This window comes from Pinus tabuliformis, chromosome 8 (assembly GCF_031772625.1).
Source record: "Pinus tabuliformis cultivar Carrire ecotype Pingquan chromosome 8, CPIR1, whole genome shotgun sequence".
Lineage (NCBI taxonomy): Eukaryota > Viridiplantae > Streptophyta > Pinopsida > Pinales > Pinaceae > Pinus > Pinus tabuliformis.
The window spans coordinates 1,530,648,420-1,530,669,586 of record NC_142294.1 but is presented as its reverse complement, the minus strand read 5'-3'; the positions used below and the strand labels follow the sequence as shown (position 1 = coordinate 1,530,669,586).

The window sequence follows — 21,167 nt, the reverse complement described above, 5'->3', positions numbered from 1 at the left end:
TGAAAAAACAACTAAGAAAACCCAGAGAATAGTTTCACAAAACAGTGACAGACTAAGAAAATCCATGGAAGAGACTATTTTATTTTTAGGAAAAAACAACTAAGAAAACGCATAGAATAGTTTAACAAAGCAGTGACAGGCTAAGAAAACCCATAGAAGAGACAAATTTAATTTTAGGAAAAAACTAAGAAGAAAACCCATAAGATAGTTAAACAAGGCCGTGACAGGCTAAGAAAACCCAGAGAAGAGACTAATTTATTTTTAGGAATAAACAACTAAGAAAACCCATAGAATAGTTAAACAAGGCCGTGACAGGTAAACCTGCAAACACAGAACGACTATGGCGGCACCAGTACTGTTCGATGCTCCCGCATTATACTGATGCATTGCGCGAGATCAGTCTTTCTAGCTGTCTTCTCTTCTGCTGGATCAAAGGATACGCTTTCTGATAGTCCAGAATTGCCTTCAACAAATGCCTGAACGAGAACTCTGGCCACAGAACGGGTGTCACACAGAGGAACGTGAAAGAAGACTGCCATAACAGAAAGTTACTGAGCCTTATCTCCCCAGATGTTCGGATCAATAGCTGCGGCTCTCCACAGTTCGTGGTGTACAGATGACGCTCAATTTCCTCTGCCGTGACTGATGATTGAAGCCCATCAATTTCTTCGGATGCTGCACCATCTTCGTTGCTTTGGCTGTGAAAACCATTGTCAGCGAATTCGTATTTTTCATGAACTTCAATCCTCCTGCTCACAGCTTCATGGCAGACGTTTTCTACTGCTTTGACGATTTCGTGAGTGGAAGTGTAAGGAGCGAAAATATTAAGAATCACTTTCTCATTGCCTTGGCTCATAGCCATAGCTCTTTCTGCACCTCTCCTGACGCGCTCGGGAAGAAGGCTCAGCTCTCCCAGTATCTGCACGCGAATTCCATATTGTGTGACCATGCTTTCCTTCTCTATCAGCGCTTCCAGCTTCTCCTGCATCAGATTCATCAGCGTCGCGACCTCCTCTTTCGAGCGCTTGAAATTCTCGATGCTGAATGCGTACACGCTCACGCATTTGATGCCTAAATCATAGCAATCCCTCAAGGTATGCATGAGGGTCTCGTATCCGAATTGATGGCCGCTCGTCTTCTCCATCTGACGATGGGCTGCGTATCTTCGATTGCCGTCCATGATGATCGCTACGTGTTTAGGAATGGGGCCAGCGCATATCACCCAGATAAACCATCTCCTTAACACTTCGTATATCGCGTTTGCACTCGAGGCGATGCCTCTTGCAACAATGGATCGCAGGGCGGCCACTTCCATCTTGAAACTCTAACACTGCAATTTCTTTCACTACGCCTTTTTATAAAGACTGCACCATCTACCATTTATAAAGACTGCACCCTCTACTCCAGCTACCATTCTTTGTATATATGTTACCATTTACATGCGTTACCTAAAACTTTTTTGCTAAAAGTAATATTTAAAAATGGTTCTTTTTTAATAAAAATTTATATGTTCTAATAAACTCATCCAATCATCCAATTTAAATTTTATTATAGTGTATTTTGAAAAGCAACAATTAATTTTGTCGGCAAGGGTAGGTCCAGTGGCGATGGCTGGAAGTCTCACCGAATCAGAGATCTTGGGTTTGATTCTTGTGCTACCCTCCTCGGAAATGGAGTGAATACTTCGAAAATGAGAAGGTCCTACCAAACTTAGGAAAAGAAACAATTAATTTTAATTTTCAAAAAACTAAAAATATTTAACAAAATTTTGGAAATAGTTATTTGGCTGAAATAAATAAATAAGAAAAGTCAAACTTATATTAATAATTAAACAAAATAACTAGTAATATAACTTAATTAAACTAAAAAATAATAGACAGATTTTATCACAAAAATAAGCTAATTAATAAAATATGATTAACTAATATTGTTTATATTAACATATGCACATTTATATATAGATATATATTATTTTTATTAATATATATAATTTTTTTATAATTAAGTTTATTAAAATATATTTTTAATATAATAATAATTCATCTTAAATTGAAAATATAGAGAAAAACTATAATGATGAAAAATGGAGAAATAGAAAAAAATTAAAGAATTAAAAATTAGATTAAAAAAATAAAACTAAAACAAAAAATTCCTAAACAACGCACAATAATACTTCAACTAGTCATCTTACAAATATATAAATTTATATAATAGTAAAAAATAAGAAAAACAGAATTCCTAATGTTAAACTATGGATAGAGGACAATTTCTTTTTAACTATTTAATTTATTACTCTATCTTCATTTCTTTAATTTATTAATACTCTATAAACTTAATCATACTATATGAGTCTCAACCTAAAGTCTTAGATTTAATTATTCATCATGTGCAATTTCACACTCTGTGTGAAAAAAGATATGGACTTTTTCTAACACATCCAAAAACTCACTATGGATGAGTATGTTTTTACTTTGGAACCTTAGTATTATAGAGCATTCTATGCTTATTTTGGAGTCTCATCATAATCTTTTAGCATTATAGGTTTTGTATAATTTGATTCATTATCTTAGTCTCATCATAATTTCCTAATATTCTAAATTTTATATAATTTGATTATTCTAAATTTTATATAATTTGATTATTTATCTTAGAGTATGACATTGTAAAAATATTAATTTTTTTTATTTTATTTTTTATTATTTTATTTACATAAACTATGGCAAATATTTATATGATTAATTTTTTAATTTATTTATCAAATTATTCGTTCACCATTTTAAAAATTTAAAATTTAAATAAACACTTAATAGTAAATTTTATAAAGATGGTTATAAATAAATATCCATCAAATTTAATCGGGATAATTTTATAATGATTGATACACATAAATATCCATCAAATTTAAGCCGTCTCCAAAATATCTTCAGCTCATCATGTGACGTTTTATGAATGTTATATTTGATTTTAATACGAGGCAAAGATGGTAAAAATGTCAAAAACGATATTTAGTTTGGTTGGTGAAAGCCCGTTCACATAGTTATGCCACGTTAAAGTTCTTTCAATGACAGCTTTGTATTAGGTGATGTTTAAAGTTTTTTTTTTCATGTGAGAACATAAAGGTGTTTTGGGCCCTTTTTCTTTTTTCTTTTAATATTTTAAGTTATTTAATTTTTTAATTTAATATAATTAATTAACTTAAATTATATATATATAAAATTTTTAATCAAAGTTTGATATAAAGATGGTAGGAAAATTACTCACAAAAGAAAGATAATATTAAAATTATCTATGAAAAATTAAGATATGGTAAAATATTAGATGATGGTGATGGTTGTAATGCTTTACTTAGTCTTATCATGTTAATTTTTATTAGTGTTTAATTGACTTATAATTCTCAAGAAATATATGTATATAGTTATATTGTGAAACTGTAATTTTATTTTACTGATATAAATTTTATTATTGTTATTATTCAATTCCCAACTTGTTTTCTCAAATTTAATTTTGGATAGAATATGTTCTCCTCCAATTTATTCCAAATTAAATATCCATATCCCAAGGTGTCTATTCAAATCTAGTTTTGAGAAGATATGGTTTTCTCCAATTTATTCCAAGTCTACTTGGGAGAAGATATGGCCTTCTCCAATTTAATTCTAAATTTAGTACTCATATTTTATTCCCAAAATGTCTTCTCAAATCTACTTTGAATAAGATATGGTAAGAAAAGTCAAGAATACTAAATGAAAGGATGAGAGGGTAGTCATGACATTAATGATAGGTGGTTGAGGTGGATGGAAGGAAGATACATAAAAGGAGGAGGATGATGAGAGGAGGGGGGAATCCTTGGTCTTGGTTTTGGTTTGGAGGATTTTGTTTTGGGGAAGGATGTGGAGAAAGAAAAAGGAGAGAATAGAGAGATAAATGAGAGAATACAAACTTGGATGTAGAGAATGTTTGTTTAACTTGGACACGCTAAACCTGGTTGGACTTGGGCTCAGAGAGCTAAGAACTTCCACAGGTTCCTAGTTGGCTAGGAGGTAAATTCAGTCGGGTAGTCGAGAGGAGCATCCCAACAGAGTCAGAAGCATCTTAACCAAGCTAATGAAACATGTATTCTTCCGTTTATTGATTACTTATGTAAATGGTTGCAATGAAATTTTTACTTGTTTAACATGTTGTAAATAAATTTTAATTGTATATTGTCATCAAATAAATTTTGAGTTATAAATAAGTTATTTCCGTTTTATTGAGTTTAAATTAAATAAATTTAGTTTGTAGTTAGAGGACCCTATGATGGATTCTCACATATGGTAACAGAGCCTAGGTTCAAAATTTGGACCTTGAAACCAACCTACTAGCAAAAAAAACACAACAAACAACATTGCTAACAAATTTAATTACATTAGAAACCAAAAAAAATTGAATTATTAAATTATTAAATGACATTGACCATAAATTTAAATGATGGAAAAATAATATTTTCCATATTTTCATCAAAATCAATATATAGCATACGTTTATATATATATATATATATATATATATATTAGGCAAAAAGTCACGTTTACTTTTTCCCTGCAATTTGTAAAGAGAAAAATTTTACCATTGCTGGATGTAACCACGATGTAAAAAAATATTATTATAGATATAACCATCAACATTTTGAAAACAAATAAAATCTATTGAAAAAAATAAAAAATTATTATGAAAAAACAATGGCGTTAACCAGAGAAAGTAATGTTGGTCACCGTGGCTCTACGCATGGAAACAAAGCTGTTGTTGCTTCCACCTCATAGGAAAACACTGACCGCTTGCTACTTAGAACAACATTAGAAAACACTCCCAATACTTTTTCTCTATGTGGTTTCTTTTTATCCGTTGCTTCATCAATAGCATTATGACCATGAGTGTGATCAACATAGCCATGGAAGTATTTTAAATCTGCCTGCCACAGGTCCCTGCTCTTGCACTACTGCAGGCGGCTCCTTGCAAGTGGGCACTCCAAGGTTCTAGTCCGTATTGAATTTCATCTCTTGTACTCCTTCTACGGTGGTGAAATGTTGAGCTTGACCCGTCCAGACCTTACCTTAAAACCTAATACAAGATTCACTTTGCATTGAAAATGCCTAAATTCAAGACCATGAAAATATCTACCTACTACTCAAAATAGAGCAAGAATTAATGGACGCATTGTATAGTGATTAACATAGTAATGTGAAATTTACTTTTATTTGCCCACTATGCAAGCATAAACAATTAACGAGGCTTGAAGTAAATAATTTTGGAAAGTGAAAATTTGGATTAATACTCGTTCTTAGAAGTTTGTTTTTAAATTAGACTTAAAGTTTATATATATATATATATATATATATATATATATATATATATATATCTATAATTTCTCATTAAAATAAGTATATTATTTCATTAAAAAAAAAAAACATGATTAAAATAGGGAAAATATATTGTTCTATGGAAATTGATATTAAAAATAGAAAAAAAGAGGAAAGAAGGAAAAAAGGGATAAAAGATACAAACACTAAAATGAGGAAGTATGAGAAGAAAATTGTCGTTAACAAATGGCATGAAAAGCTTTTATGGCTTTATTTTTTGTTCTTTTCAAAATAAATCCTATCCAAGGAAGTAGAAGTAGAGCTTGGAATGAGAGATGCGTACTGTTGGGTCCCTATAATACTAGTGATTACCCCATTACTATTGTAGTTATACCCATTATTAATATTATTGTGCCCCTATTGCCCCCATATTGTTATTACTGTGCCCCATAGAATCCCTCTATTGTTATTTTTGTGGCTTTATATTATTATTGTTAGGTCGGCTGGATTATATTGTGACTCCTTAGACTCCTATATATAGAAAGGAGGTTTTTTCATTTGAATCATCAAAGAATTGTTCATTTATGTAATGTAAAGGAGGTTGCCCCCTCGAAGAGGCTGAATTCTAAGGCGTTGATCTATCTTTTCTTGAGCTGGTTTCATAACATTTGGTATCAGAGCTTTGGATTCTAGGGTTTCGCTGCTCCAAACAAGTCTTCGTGGAATTATCGCTATAACTTTTTTTCTGCAACGTTTTAGAAGTTGCAAAGAAAACACATTTGAGAAGAAATCGCACTGAACCTTGGATCCAAATTTCAGAGCTTTTCGCGTTATATTTGCGGAGATATGATCTGAGGAAGTTGGTATTTTTGCAGACTCCTAAATTACATTCCAACCCGGTGACCTCGGGAAAATCGTCATAACTTTCTCTCTCGGGATCGGATTGAAATTTCGTAAGAAGGTACAGAAAGAGGACAGACTGTAGTTTCTTGTATGCATTTTTTAGATCCAGAGGTCGAAACAGTGACTCATGGCACGTCGTACAAGTTCGCTCTACTAAACTAGTCTATAATCAAGTCACTGTGGGAGATTTCACATAACTCTTCCTTGGAGAATCCAATTTGGGTCAGACTTGTGGCATTGGAAAGAGGACACAAAGGGCTACTGCAGGTCACAAATTCAGAACTAGATGATCAGAAAGTACAGAGATACATCAAAGGCAATATCGAGCTCCTACAAAGTGAAAAAAAGGTGTGTAGTTTTTTTTAAATTTTTGCATAAAATTGGTTTGAAAAATTAGTTTGAAGGAATTCAAAGGGAATAGTAAAGAATTATTATTGGTAATTGATGCCTCGAGAAAATAAAATGCAAACACTTAGTAGGCAACCTGAAAGCTCTAGCATGATCCATGAAGAAGAGGAAGAAATGCAACATGATATATCAAAATTACGAGACCAAGTGCAACAATTGTCACTTGCACAAAAAGGAACAGAATCTAAGATGGATGGTTTAAAGAAAGATGTAGAAGCTAAGATGGATGGTTTAAAGAAAGGCGTAGAAGCTAAGATGGACGATTTGAAGATAGATCTGAAGACAGACATGGACGAATTGAAGATAAATATGAATAAGTTGCTACAAGAAATGGTCACTAAGGGTGAAAGGGTACTAAAGGAAACTCATGATGAGAACAAAAGAAATGTTAATCATGATTCCATAGACTCTAATGTTAGATCAAAGACTCACCATATTCCAAAAATCGATATGAGAAAGTTTGATGGCAAGGATCCCGCCACATGGATATTACAGATGGAGAGATTCTTCGATCTCAATAATGTGAAAAACACACAAAAGGTATGTATGGCAACTTTATATTTGGAACCAAATCAGTTTGTATGGTATCAATGGTTTTGCTCTCATGAACAATTTATCACTTGCGCAATCTTTACGGAAGAATTGATAGCACATTATGAGGATACAAAAAGCAACACTTTTTTTAGCCAATTGATAAGTCTCAAACAAAAGGGTTCAATAATGGAGCACATTGAGGAGTTAAAAAAATTGAACATAAGGGTAAAAGATATTCTAGAGGAGCATAGGATTGATGTGTTCATAGGGTCTTTAAAGGATAACATCTAACATGATGTTCACCTTTGGGAACCTGATTCATTAGAGAAGTCATTTTAGGTTAGCAAGAAAAATGGAAAGCAAAATTATGGCAACGAGGAAGCATATCACTCACAACTATAAAGACGAAAGTGTTGTTGCCCATAGTATTCCACAACCTATAAGGTTGACACCACAAAAATTGGAAGAAAAAAGAGCAAAAGGGCTTTGTTATAGTTGTGATAGCAAATACACTAAAAGTCATAAGTGTGCTGAGAAGAAATTATTCTACATAGATTGTAAAGAGGAAGAAGAAAAGGAGAAAGAAAGGTCAAAAGAAGAGGATATACTCCAGGAACAAATCCTAAATGAAGAACAAATAAATCCGACCATATCTTGTAACGCATTTGTAGGAATTACCACTCCTCAAACCATCAAGATAGAAGGACAAATCAAGAAGAAAAAGGTAATAGTGTTGATTGATTCAGGAAGCACCCACAATTTTATTCATTGTAGGGCAGCAAAAGAATTGAATTGCTTCCTATATCCAGCACCAGAGTGTCAAGTGATTATTGCAAATGGAGGAACAATAAATTGCTCTCGAAAGTGCCATAATATCAAGCTATCCATGGGATAATATGTATTGACTAGCCCAATGCTTTCCATTCCAATGGGAGGTGTTGATGTTGTACTAGGAGTCCAATGGCTACAATCCTTGGGTACAATAGCTTTTAATTTTCAATAACGTTTCATCAAATTTTCTACGGAAGGAAATGAAGTTGAATTAAGGGGTATTGCAGGGAAACCAGGAAAGATAATCGGCTCTAATGGTATGACAAAGCTTCTAAAAAAGGAGCAAAGTGGTGTAATTGCACAATTATGTTTGCTAGATGTTTCCACATCAGAATCATCTATTTCTCCAGATCTCCAAAAAGTCATGGACAATCATTCCAAGGTATTTGAGACTCCCAAAGGTCTCCCACCTATGCGTAATCATGATCATGCTATTCATCTGATTCCAGGAAGTGTTCCTCCAAACATCATGCCGTACAGATATCCCTATGTCCAAAAGAGTGAAATTGAACGTATGGTTGTAGAAATGCTAGAGGCTAGTATAATTCAACCGAGTCAAAGTTCTTTCTCTGCTCCAGTAGTATTGTTGCACAAGAAGGATGGATCATGGCGCATGTGTCTGGATTATAGGGAGCTCAACAAGCTCACTATTAAAGATAAGTTCTCCATTTCTGTCATTGATGAATTACTGGATGAATTGCATGGATCAATTTACTTCACCAAGTTGGATCTTCATTCAGGATATCATCAAATCAGAATGAAGACTGAAGACATTCTGAAAACAACATTTAGAACTCATGAGGGTCATTATGAATTTTTGGTCATGCCTTTTGGCCTTACCAATGCACCTTCAACATTTCAAGGTTTGATGAATTCAATTTTCAAACCATTCCTTAGAAAATTTGTGTTAGTATTTTTTGATGATATACTAATCTACAACAAGTCTTGGAAGGATCATGTTGAACATGTTGACAAGGTGCTACAACTATTGGAGGAGAAACAATTATATGCAAAAAGATCCAAATGTTTCTTTGGAGTCCAGGAGGTGGAATATATGGGTCATATTGTATCTCATGAAGGAGTTAAGGTAGACCCTAGAAAAATTAAAGCCATTAAGGAATGGAAAATCCCCACATCCATAAAGCATCTGCGAGGATTTCTCGGGTTGACAAGGTATTATCGCAAGTTTGTTAAGAATTATGGGAGAATAGCAGCATCTATAACAACATTATTGAAGAAAGATGCATTTTCATGGACTCTGGAAGCAACAAAGGCCTTTGAACATCTTAAAGAGGCAATGTGCCAAGCACCGGTCTTAGCTACACCGGACTTCACAAAAACCTTTATTGTGGAATGTGATGCTTTAGGAAATGGAATTGGTTCTGTTCTAATGCAAGATGAAAGACCCATTGCTTTTGAAAGTCGTCCAATCAAGGGAATGTTTTTAAGAAAAGCTATTTATGAGAAGGAAATGTTGGCAATACTCCATGCACTTAAGAAATGGCGACCCTACCTAATGGGAAGACACTTCAAGGTAAAAACGGATCATGATAGCCTTAAATACTTTTTAGAACAAAGATTATCCTCTGAAGAGCAACAAAAGTGGGTCACAAAGATGTTGGGTTATGACTTTGAAATCATCTACAAAAAAGGGAAGCAAAATGTGGTGGCAGATGCACTCTCAAGAAAGGATGAGGATGTGGAAGCATTGTTGTGCGCCATTTCTATTATCCAACCAGATTGGATAAACAAAGCAAGGCAGGAATGGAAGAATGATGAAGAAGTGTGGGCACTTATTCGAAAGTTACAACAAGATTCTAGTACGTCTGATACATTTAGCTGGAAAAATGATTCGTTATGGTACAAAGATCGCTTATACCTCTGTAAGAATTCCCAGCTAAAACAAAAGATTCTTATGGAATTGCACACTTCTCCCTTAGGAGGGCACTCAGGATTTTTAAAAACTTACCACAGGGTTAAGAAGGAATTTTTTTGGGATGGCCTTAAATCAGATATTCAAAAGTTTGTGGCGGAATGTTTGGTTTTCCAACAAAATAAAGTTGAAACAATTAAGACACCGGGTCTATTACAACCTTTATCCATTCCAAGCCAACATTGGGAGGAGGTTTCAATGGATTTTATCACAGGTTTACCCAAGTCTGAGGGAAAGAGTGTCATCATGGTGGTAGTTGACATACTTACCAAGTATGCACACTTTTGTGCATTATCACATCCATTTAAAGCCAGTACAGTTTCTACTGCATTTATGGAAATAATTCAAAAGCTACATGGAAACCCAAAGATTATTGTAAGTGACAGAGATCCCATTTTCACTGGAAATTTTTGGACAGAAATATTTTCTTGTCTTGGTACTCAGTTAGCTCATAGCTCATCTTATCATCCTCAATCTGATGGGCAAACTGAGATAGTAAACAAATGTTTGGAAGGATATCTTCATTGCTTTGTATCTGATAAATAGACACAATGGGTCAAATGGTTGCCTCTAGCTAAATGGTGGTATAACACTTCCTTCCATACAGCAACAAAAATGACCCCATTTATGGCACTTTATGGGTATCAACCACCATCCATCACATCATATTTAAGAGAAATTTCTAAGGTTCAGGCAGTGGAACATCACATCGAACATCAACAACAAGTCCTCCAACTCTTAAAGGATAACCTCGTGTTGGCACAAAATAGAATGAAACAACAGGCAGATCAACATCGCAGCAAAAGAAGTTTTGATGTAGGTGATTGGGTATTCCTACGGCTACAACCATATAAGCAAATGTCCCTCAAGCAAGCTAAGAAGGATAATAAATTATCACCAAAGTATTATGGTCCGTACAAGGTGTTGCAAAAGATTGGTACTATGGCATACAAATTGGAGCTTCCTGCAGCTTCTCGATTGCACCCAGTTTTCCATGTTTCATGTTTAAAGAAGGTTATAGGTGACAAGCTCCCAGTTCAAACAATATTGCAAGAACTTGACGAGAAAGGAAAAATTATATTGGAACTGGAAGCAGTCACAGAAACAAGAACTCGACAGCTACGAAATCGATCAATTTCAGAGTATCTTATTAAGTGGAAGAACTTATCCGCTGAAGGTTCCACATGGGAGGATGAGAATTTTATGCAGAAGTATCCAGAACTACTCAAGTGTTGAGGACAACACTTTTTTGAAGGAGAGGGGCATGTTGGGTCCCTATAATACTAGTGATTACCCCATTACTATTGTAGTTATACCCCTTATTAATATTTTTGTGCCCCTATTGCCCCCATATTGTTATTACTATGCCCCATAGAATCCCTCTATTGTTATTTTTGTGGCTTTATATTATTATTGTTAGGTCGGCTGGATTATATTGTGACTCATTAGACTCTTATATATGGAAAGGAGGTTTTTTCATTTGAATCATCAAACAATTTTTCATTTATGTAATGTAAAGGAGGTTTCCCCCTCGGAGAGGTTGAATTCTAAGGCGTTGATCTATCTTTCCTATCTTTTCTTGAGTTGGTTTCATAACACGTACTTCAAGTGTTCCTTACCATTCAAGAAGCTTGCATTTGTTTGCAACACAACAGGAACAATATGTATTTATGATAAGTTTAATCTCCTCGCTTATTGTTTCCCCACGGTGTGCATGTATGTATGATAAGTTTAATCTCCTCACCTGGTGTTCTATATATGTATGGTGAGTTGGAGCTTTTGGACATGCATAAAGAGTAATGTCAAAATCTCATTTCGTGAAAACAATTATACCTAAACCATCAAAACATGATTAATTCATTCTAAAACCCAACCACATTATATAGCCTATATTAAATGTCTCCCTGTGTACTATATTTTTTCTGAGGTGAAAACTATAATGTTAGGACAACAATGCGGAAACTAGATTGTTAGTATAAAAATTACTCACATTTTTTTTGTAAAAGGATATTTTCTATATGGAAATTAGATTTCCTTTCAAATTAATCATGTTCAAAATGATAAACTGACCCACCAATGAGAATTAAATAGTTAAAATCAATAAGAATTAAATAGTTGAAATACTTTTCTTTGGGACATTTTTTACACTTGGATAACTAAATATGTTTACCAAGAGTTACTGCCCACCATAGATTACACAATTCACAACATAAATTTACATAGGAGTTTACTGAGGTTAGTGGCCACCAAAATTACACTTAGATAGCTAAATATGTTTACCAAGAGTTACTACCCACCATAAATTACGCAATTCACTACATAAATTTACATAGGAGTTTAGGTTAGTGCCCACCAAAATTTATGCAAATTGTGGCAAAACCTTTATATAGAAGAATTATTGATCTAGTAAACAAAGATAACTTATATATGTATACACGAAGGTTGTAATTTCCTATAGAGTTAAGTCCCTTTAATAAAATCGAGATTATTTCTTAAAAATTTAGATTAACATTAATACAAATAAATATAATTTTGCAGAAAATATACTTTCTTATAGCCATATTATTTCCTATAATGACAAGATTTAGTGAGAATGTTGACCTTTTAAGTTGCATTAAAACAAGTTGTTTATTTATTAATAATATTCAATAATATAAATGAATTTAAGTGAAATTTTTACGAGTTACTCACATTATGCTTGATGCCATGCATATTTCTAAACTTTTTTTAGATGCAACTTCTTGAAATTTTCTTGAGACACAATACAATTATATTAGATATTGTCATAGTATTAATATGCATATGTTTACAAAATAGAAATCCAACATATTCATATTAAAGTTTCAAAGGTGAAAACCAATTGATTAGCACATTAGAACCTCCTTTAAGACAATATATAATATTGAAATATTAAAACATGTAGCACTAGCCATTCTATATATATCATTGGGATAGTAAATACCTAATAATAATGTCAGTGTTGAGTTGATTGAGGCCATTAGACACCTACTTTGAAAACATAAGAATTAAGTTGGGAAAAGTTGGAGGACCGAGTAATAGTTGGGCCAGAATTAGTTCAGGAAATGGAGGAATAGGTAAGGCAGATTCGACAAAGGTTAAAGGAAGCACAAGATATACAAAAGAGTTATGATGATTCACATAGGAATAATCAAAGTTATGAAGTAGGAGACCAAGTTTTTATTCATATCCAACCCAACAAAAGCACCATCCGGTTTGGGAAAGGGACAAAGTTGTCACCTTGGTTTATAGGAACTTTTAGATCAAGGAGAAGATTGGACCAGTTGCCTATCGTCTTGTACTACCACCCCATTTGCATAAAACTCATGATGTTTTTCATGTATATATTTTACGACATTATGTTGTTGATGAATCTCACAAACTGGATTGGAGGGAATTGCAGGTCTCGGACATGGGAACCATAATGATCAAACCATAATGGTTGAACCATTACGCATATTTGACTGTAGGGTTCGACAGCTCAGACGTCGAAGGGTGGAACAAGTTAAGGTCCAGTGGGAAAAGTATAACCCAGGATCTGCTACCTGGGAGGATGCAGAGACTATATTTCGTGACTACCCCTCACTTTTTGATCATTTGTGATGCCCATTTTGACTTAGATAGCTACCTATGCTAAGGCTCTATTACAGTTCCATGTTATTTATGTATGAACATGTTGATGCCTCAAAAATCGCTGCAACAACATTGGGGGATAACCACCCGGTCCAGACCTTAATACAACTCCTTTTCCGTTTGGAATGGTGGCTCCGACTGGGGATAATGGGACCAGTTTCCTAGAAATGGATAAACGGGATGAATGGATAACTAATCTAATGATAGGCGAATAACTAAATCTATCAACAAAAATACAAGAACTATGACTTATCCCGGGAACTATTGAGCTTTGAAGTGTAGCGCTTGATGATCTGTGTCTATGGACAGGCATATAGATGACTCCATCTAACAAACATAGACATTAATGCATTCAAGGATTACTTTACTTAAATAGTTAAGCAAAGCGATTAAAGCAATATTACTACACTTGTCATTTATATCATCGACACATATATGATTAAAAGGAAAGCACACCATAAACATCCAATAGTGGAAAGAATACAGAACTGCTATTAAAACACATATATATAATCGATAATAGCAAAGATAATCAAATAACAATTCATATGAAAGGAATGAATTCAGACATAGATAGAAATACCATATGAGCTGCTTGACAATCCCAATATCAATCGCTACTTGTGATCTTCCTCCAACGCAGAAAGACTTTCAAACAAAGACAATAGTGCACAATTGCATAAAAAGCTTCCTTGTCAAATTTAGAACAACTGGTCTAGTTTCATAAAAGAATATGACTGAAGCACAATAGTGCAACTTCAGTTTATAAGTCAGGTACAAAACTTTATGACTCTTTCCAAAACAATGAAAGGGTCTATAAATACTTAATTAATCTAACTATCTAAAAAATGAAATCCTACTTAATTGGTATCAATAAATTTTGATCCTATTTTCTTCATCGATCTGGCAGTCGGCAATATGAATCATCAAGTAGGCTACTTGCCTTTAAATCTAAGTTGACTTATCACAAGAATCGGCTCCACTTGGGGTGGCTTGTTGAGCCGAGAGCTGAGCTAGGCGGCATAGGTGGCATCCTGAATATCGGGGATAATATATCCGATTGCATCCGTAAGGCACTTGAGGGCGGCTCTCTGTGTGTGCGGCTTTACCAAGAAGAACCAATAGGTGTCCCAGGTTAAATTGTTAATCCCAGCGATTAATCTCCCCTTTTCTTCTAGATCTGGATAACATGATTGCTCCAATGTTTTCATCGTTGTCAACTTTCCTGGTGTGCATTGGGAAATCATGTTTGATAAGTAGAGGGTGTTATTGACCAATTCAACTAAATTGCTTGAAGTTGATTTGCATCTTGAGACCGCCCTCTCTGCTTTCATTAACTGGGACTGCCATTCTGTAAAGAGTATATCTTTATGTGACTCTAAGATTCTTGGTAAATTTGCCGCCTGTCTTTGATCAGAATCTTGCCAGTCGAGAAATGCAGCTATCGTTTCTTCAGCTTGATCCAATTCAGTCCTGGCCTTGTCTACTTGCTTACTTATGGATGCCGTTAATTCACATAGTGGATCTGCCTGGGCGATTTGTTGACACAGAAGCTTAATTTGGGATATTAATGCAGTATTTATTTGTAATGCTTCTGCTCTAAATTCAGCCACTTGTGGAATGCCCTTTGTTTTCTCGAGCTGTGATGATAATTGAGCATTTTGCTCATCTTTTGTTTTCACCATTTGCTCATTTGCTGCCTTCAATTGTGCCAATGCCTCTGATAATTCTTTCTGCTTCTGGATTGCGCTTTGGTCAATCCTTTGTTTTTCTGCCTGCAATTGTTGAGTTAGTTGACTGTTTAACTGCTGTTGCATCAACAATTGCTGCTCTGCCTGCTCCGCTTTCTGCCTTGCTTCAGTTAGCTGTGCCTGTAATGAGAAAATCTCTTGATCCTTTGTTTTCAGTAAAAGGCTTACCTCTGATGCCTTATCTATTGTCACTGCTGAATAAGCTCTAGCATATTGTGACAGTTTTGTCAGGTCATCGGAGGGGTCAAATTCCTCCTTCCAAACCACATTGCCTATGACAGTTTGCTCTGGGAAAAGGGAAGGTTGATCAGTCCTTCTTCTTTTCCTTTGTCGTTTAACTACAGCTTTATGCCTTGGGCTGTCGAAGACATCCAGGGGAGGAATATCTTCTACCTGCAAAATGATTTGGTTGGAGGGGTCCTTTGGTATTATCTCTACCTCTTTAGAAATGGGTGGGCCGCTGGTTCCACTTAGAACCTGTGGTGAAGTGATTTCCTGTGTGTCTGTTGCCTTTGAAGTGTCTGTGTCCTTTGAACATTCCAAACCACTGATAATGGAATCAAATTGCTTCCATTCCTGGAGCAATTTAGGGTCGATATGAGTATCCACATTGACATCAATGGTGGTCTGTTTTTCCTTTTCAGTTTGGGTCTCCTCCCGCACTTTTTCCTGCTCTCTCTTCTGCTTTTCCTCCTGTTCTTTCTTCTGATTTTCCTCCTGTGGCTTCTCTTGTTCTTTTGTTGTAACTGGAGGTTCCTTTGAATATTGCCCATCAGACTCGCTTGACGATGTCGCTGGGGATGTTGCTAGTAGATCTAGAGGCAGAGTTTGCAACCTCTGTTCTCTAAGTGTGTTAAATTCAGTCAATCCTTCATCATGATATTTCATTTTGGCCAATGATTTAACCTGCATTATTGACTCAGCTGAAGAGAACAGGTCGTCAAACATATCTTCTTTATGATCAAATTTTGACAATTTGGCCTGCTCTAGTGCATGATAGGCAACTTTGTTTGGATCAAATTGCCTATTTCGGAGAGTCGCCAGAGTTAATGATTTAATCTTCGTAGCTTCCTTTTCTGCATGTTTGAGATCATGCAGAGTATGGACACCGCATCTCAAAGGAAAAGAGGGCCAGCCCTGCTTCTTATTTTTCTTGAGAGTCTGTGTAACACTCTCAGCAATAATCTGATAAGAGATTTCCCTTGCCAACAGTTTATCCGGTATGTATAAAGGGAAAACATGAGGTTCGGCTTGGCTACCGAAAACTCTTATATAAGTGAAATTCTCCTCTCCAAACCATCTCCCTACTGCTGTTAAATCAATCCCAGCTTGGTAGGAAATCTTGGGAATGGGTTTATCAAAAATAAAATAATAAATAGGCAACATAAAGCCATTGCAAACTTGGTACAGATGGTGCTTGTAAGAGGATTTCCATAATTTCTAGTGGTAAATGTGAATAGGCATGGATTCTTGTGGCGTCCACCTCCAGCCGAGCACAAGAAATTCAGAATTAAAACACAAGGTATCTACAATATAGGAACTGTAATAAAACGGGGGGATTATCCTTTCAGAGATGCGAGTCTTATTCCTAAACTCAAGAACAGCTTTGGCTAGTTTATCTGAGAGAATAGTGGCCCAATCCATTATTATACTGTTGCATGCAGCTTCCATTAAGGGAACCATTTCTATAGTGAAATTAGAAGAGTCATGCAATCCCCACAATCTACACATCATTATTCTAGCGTAGCAATAAGGAAAAGCCAAGGAATCAACCGAGTACTTACCAGAAGATTCATGTTTGTGCTTAGCTACGTTTGTCTCCAATCCCGGATGGGTTTGGATTCAACTTCGTTCTCGTTTCAGAATTTTTCCAGGAACGCCTTATTGTATGTCTTCTCTGGCTCAGGTAAATGATACATTTGCCTTAGATCATCAGCTTTGAACGACCCGAAAATTCTCCCGTCTCTGGTGCTGAAGGTTCTATCCAGGATTGGGATTTCTTCAATTGCCCACCGTACTACATCTGTGTATGGGAGAATTTGTTCCCTAGCTGCTATCCGATGAAGGAAGGAGTCAGCTAAGTCCTTTAGAGTGGCATCAGATTTCCGAGTAGAATCTGCAGTAGCTTCTACTATTGTCACTTTGGGTTCTTCAACCTCAATTAAGTTGTAGGTGCTTTGCCAGGTAGTTCTGCCGAGACCAGAACATGTGGTATCCGAAATCAATCCTTTCTTTTTGTTTGAGGGATCAGCGACAGCTTGTCCTGCGGCTGGCACAACAGAAGCGCCTGTGGTCTTCTTGGATTTCTTCCCCATTTTGCTTGAGCTTTCTCCTTTGGATGAATTCTGCACAGAAGCGAAAATAAACGTAACACAGAGAATTGGCAATGAAAACTTCAATATGATGAGATATATTGACCCATGCGTGATAAGAGATTAACTTTTACAATGGGCGCAGATACAATCCATGGGAAGATTTTAGGACTTACAATTACATTAAATGGCCGTTTAAAACCTGCCAATCCTTAAATGCCCATTATATCATTAATCGGCTGAATGATTCATTTAAGCGTGATGTAGATGTTTTGGCGGTTGAGCGCAGGTGAATCATTGTTGGACGGATCAAGCTTTTAATATGAATTAATTGTGATATCCCTTTAATTTAACGGTTTTTTGAAATATGTGCTTTATCGCAATCGGCCATCGGGGAAAGCTTAACCTCTTATATTGATACCTTTTGAAAACCCCGATCGCCGATAGCGATATCGCATCGCATCGGGGCGAATGGCATGGGGGCGCTTTAAAAATGTGCATAGAGTATTGCCGATAGCCGATAGAGATATCGCATCGGCGGAAACCAATGTGCCACTTACTTATGTACCTTATGTCATTGCGATATGCGATCTTGCGATCGCTTTATTGCAATGATAAAGATTGATTTATTTGATGAAAATAGGTTTTTTAAAAAGGGTTTTGTAATGTTTTCATTTGGTTTTCGGACCCTTTTAAATAATACAATATTAATACCAATCAAATTCTAAAGGGACCCATTTCATATGATAGTTTTGTGAATAGAATGATATGAAATGGGGGGTTGTTGTAGAGCACAACAATTGGCGATTCGCTGGAAGAAACAGTTATCTCTGAAAAGTGTAGAAATACTTAAACTTTTTCAAAATAGAGTTCTAATCAAAGGGGAAGATTCTAATATAACTAGGTATAAATGCATTCCGAGTAAAATGAAACTATTTTGTTAATTTCCTCTCTTTTTTAAGAAAATAGATACATTCTAAGTTTTAAATAGGCCTTTATTGGTTTATAATGATAAAACAGAAAACCTTTCCAAATCAGCTTTTATAGTGAACTCGTCTGTCATAGGTAGAGCCTATGCTGCCAGCAAACGTTCATAGTTTCGACAGGGATACCTTTTAACCATGATATTGTCCATTGTCCTATCCAATTTCAGAGTGTGATTAACAGCATGAATTCAAAATATGTTTTCATATTTTGTATTTCTTTCTTTTCATGTTATTGATAAGATAAAAAGCCATTGTCCTGGTTTGGTAGCCAGCTATTGACAATGCCATTCACTGGTAATAATCTAACCGAACAAGCTGGCTCGTGATGAGACCCCTTGTCTTATAATTCTTAAGCCATTACACTGTTATGGTATGCAGTATTGGTAATGTCGGTTAAACTATTTCCCTATGATCATGGTAAGCAGGCTTGTAATAAGACCCCTTATCTTTTATATCAAAATTTTAGAATTACACTCTGAGTAATCATAAACTTTGGTGAATGGGATGGACAATTTTCTCTTTAAGAGTAGATGGATGACAGAGTAAGAGTTGAAGATGCTGAAGTTGGATTAGCTTCTATCTTGATATTGATAACCTTTTGTGACCAATTTAAAAACAAAAAATGATTTATAATAAATTTAAACTTTGAGAGGGGTTCACAAAACTTGAAGTGTGGTTTCAGAATACAATGATACCTAGTTTCCTAGAAATTATCCCTTTTGGTTAAGACTTCTATTATTTTAAAAGCAAATATCATACTACTTCTGTGGATCAAGTTTTCAAACACAGAAAAGGTCAATGGAAGATACCTTACAACATTATTTTATAAAAATCCTACAAACTACAAAACTCTATCAAACTAAAAGGAGAAGGGGTTACCTCCTCAATTAAAGAATTTCTTCAAGATAAGGCCATTAACAGGGAGAGAATCTCTCAAACCTGATAAATCTTGAAATATGAAGGTCGAATGGCCTATCTTCTCACAGATCTGAAATGGTCCAAGCCACATCTTCTGGAACTTGGTGTGTTTTCCCTTGTCCTCATGGGCTTTGTCCCATTTCAGAACTAAATCACCGACTTGAAATTGTTTTGAACCGGATGAGACTGAATCAAAAGCTGCCTTGATGATTTGCTGATGTTTGGCATGAATAACCCTGGCTTTTTCTCTTTCCTCTTCTAATTTTAGAATTTGATCATGTCTAAGCTGAATAGAAGAGGAAGGACTTTCCTCAATGAACTGAACTAGGGCTAGAGAAGGAAGAACAAGATTTGTGGGTAGTACTGCTTCTTTTCCATACACAAGGTTGAACGGAGAGGATCCTATAGAAGCTTTCTGTGTTATCCTATCAGCCCATAATGCAAACATTAAGGATTTGTGCCAGTTTTTATGATTTTGTTCGATAGTTTGCTTAATGATTTTGATCAGATTTTTATTAGTAGATTCTGCTAAACCATTACCCTGGGGATAGTAATTAGTAGAATATTTCAATTTAAATCCTCTTTTAATAGCGAAATCAAACATAGCATTGCCTGAGAAATAAGATGCATTATCAAAAACAAGAGCATTTGGGACACCAAACCTGGTAATGATGAATTGATCTATGAATTCAACGATTGCTTCAGAATTTGTTGTCTTCAAAGGAATTGCCTCAACCCACTTAGTAAAATAATCGGTAGCAGTAAGGATATACTTATGCTGTTTGGAAGACGGTGGAGTAATTTCCCCAATGATGTCCAATCCCCATTGCTCAAATGGTTGTTCAATGTTGACTGGTTGCAGAGGGAAAGCTGGTTTACGCTGTCTTCCACTAGAAGTTTGACAATTGAGACATTTCCTTACATACTCGTGGGCATCTCTAAACAGAGTGGGCCAATAGTATCCAGCATGAATAATTTTGTGAGCTGTTGTGTCAGCTCCAAAATTTTCTTCTGCTGGTGCATCATGCAACTCCTGCAAAACCTTTTGTGCTTCAGGTTTCTCAAGGCATCTTAATAAGATGGAATCATAATTCTGCTTAAAAAGCACATCATCAATAATTGTAAAAAAAATTTCTTTTAACCTAATGGCCCTTTTGTTTTTGTAAGACAGGTTAGGAGGTGCATAACCATTTTTTAAATAAAAGATTAAATCTGCATATTGAGACTCAGAATCAGTAACACTTGTCTGGTTGATTTCTTCAGTTTGATCTGTATCACTTGATTCTGGAATGTTGGATGCTCCTGCCAATAACCTGCAAAAACCTTGGCCCTAACAATCTTTGCTGGCCTAATTTCTAAGTGATATTCTTGAAGCGCTGTGACCCAGTTTGCCCTTTTTTCACCCAATTCTTTTTGGATTAATAGTTGCCTAACTGCAGGGAAAGGAACTATAACTTTTGTGTGGGTTTTCAAAAGGAAGGGTATATAATGTTTGACCGCTTTAAATACAGCAAAGGCTTGTTTTTCTACTTCGGAGTAATTCAATTCAGCACCCTGAAGATTTGAACTAAAAAACAAAATGGGTGCTTCCAAATTGTGATCGTTGA

The 21,167-nt window shown here is 35.3% G+C and overlaps 1 pseudogene; it reads right to left on the bottom strand.

Annotated features, from left to right (window-relative positions):
- Positions 1-229: 229 nt before the first annotated feature.
- On the bottom strand, positions 230-1,392 carry LOC149241762 (dehydrodolichyl diphosphate synthase CPT3 pseudogene; annotated as a pseudogene).
- Positions 1,393-21,167: the final 19,775 nt, after the last annotated feature.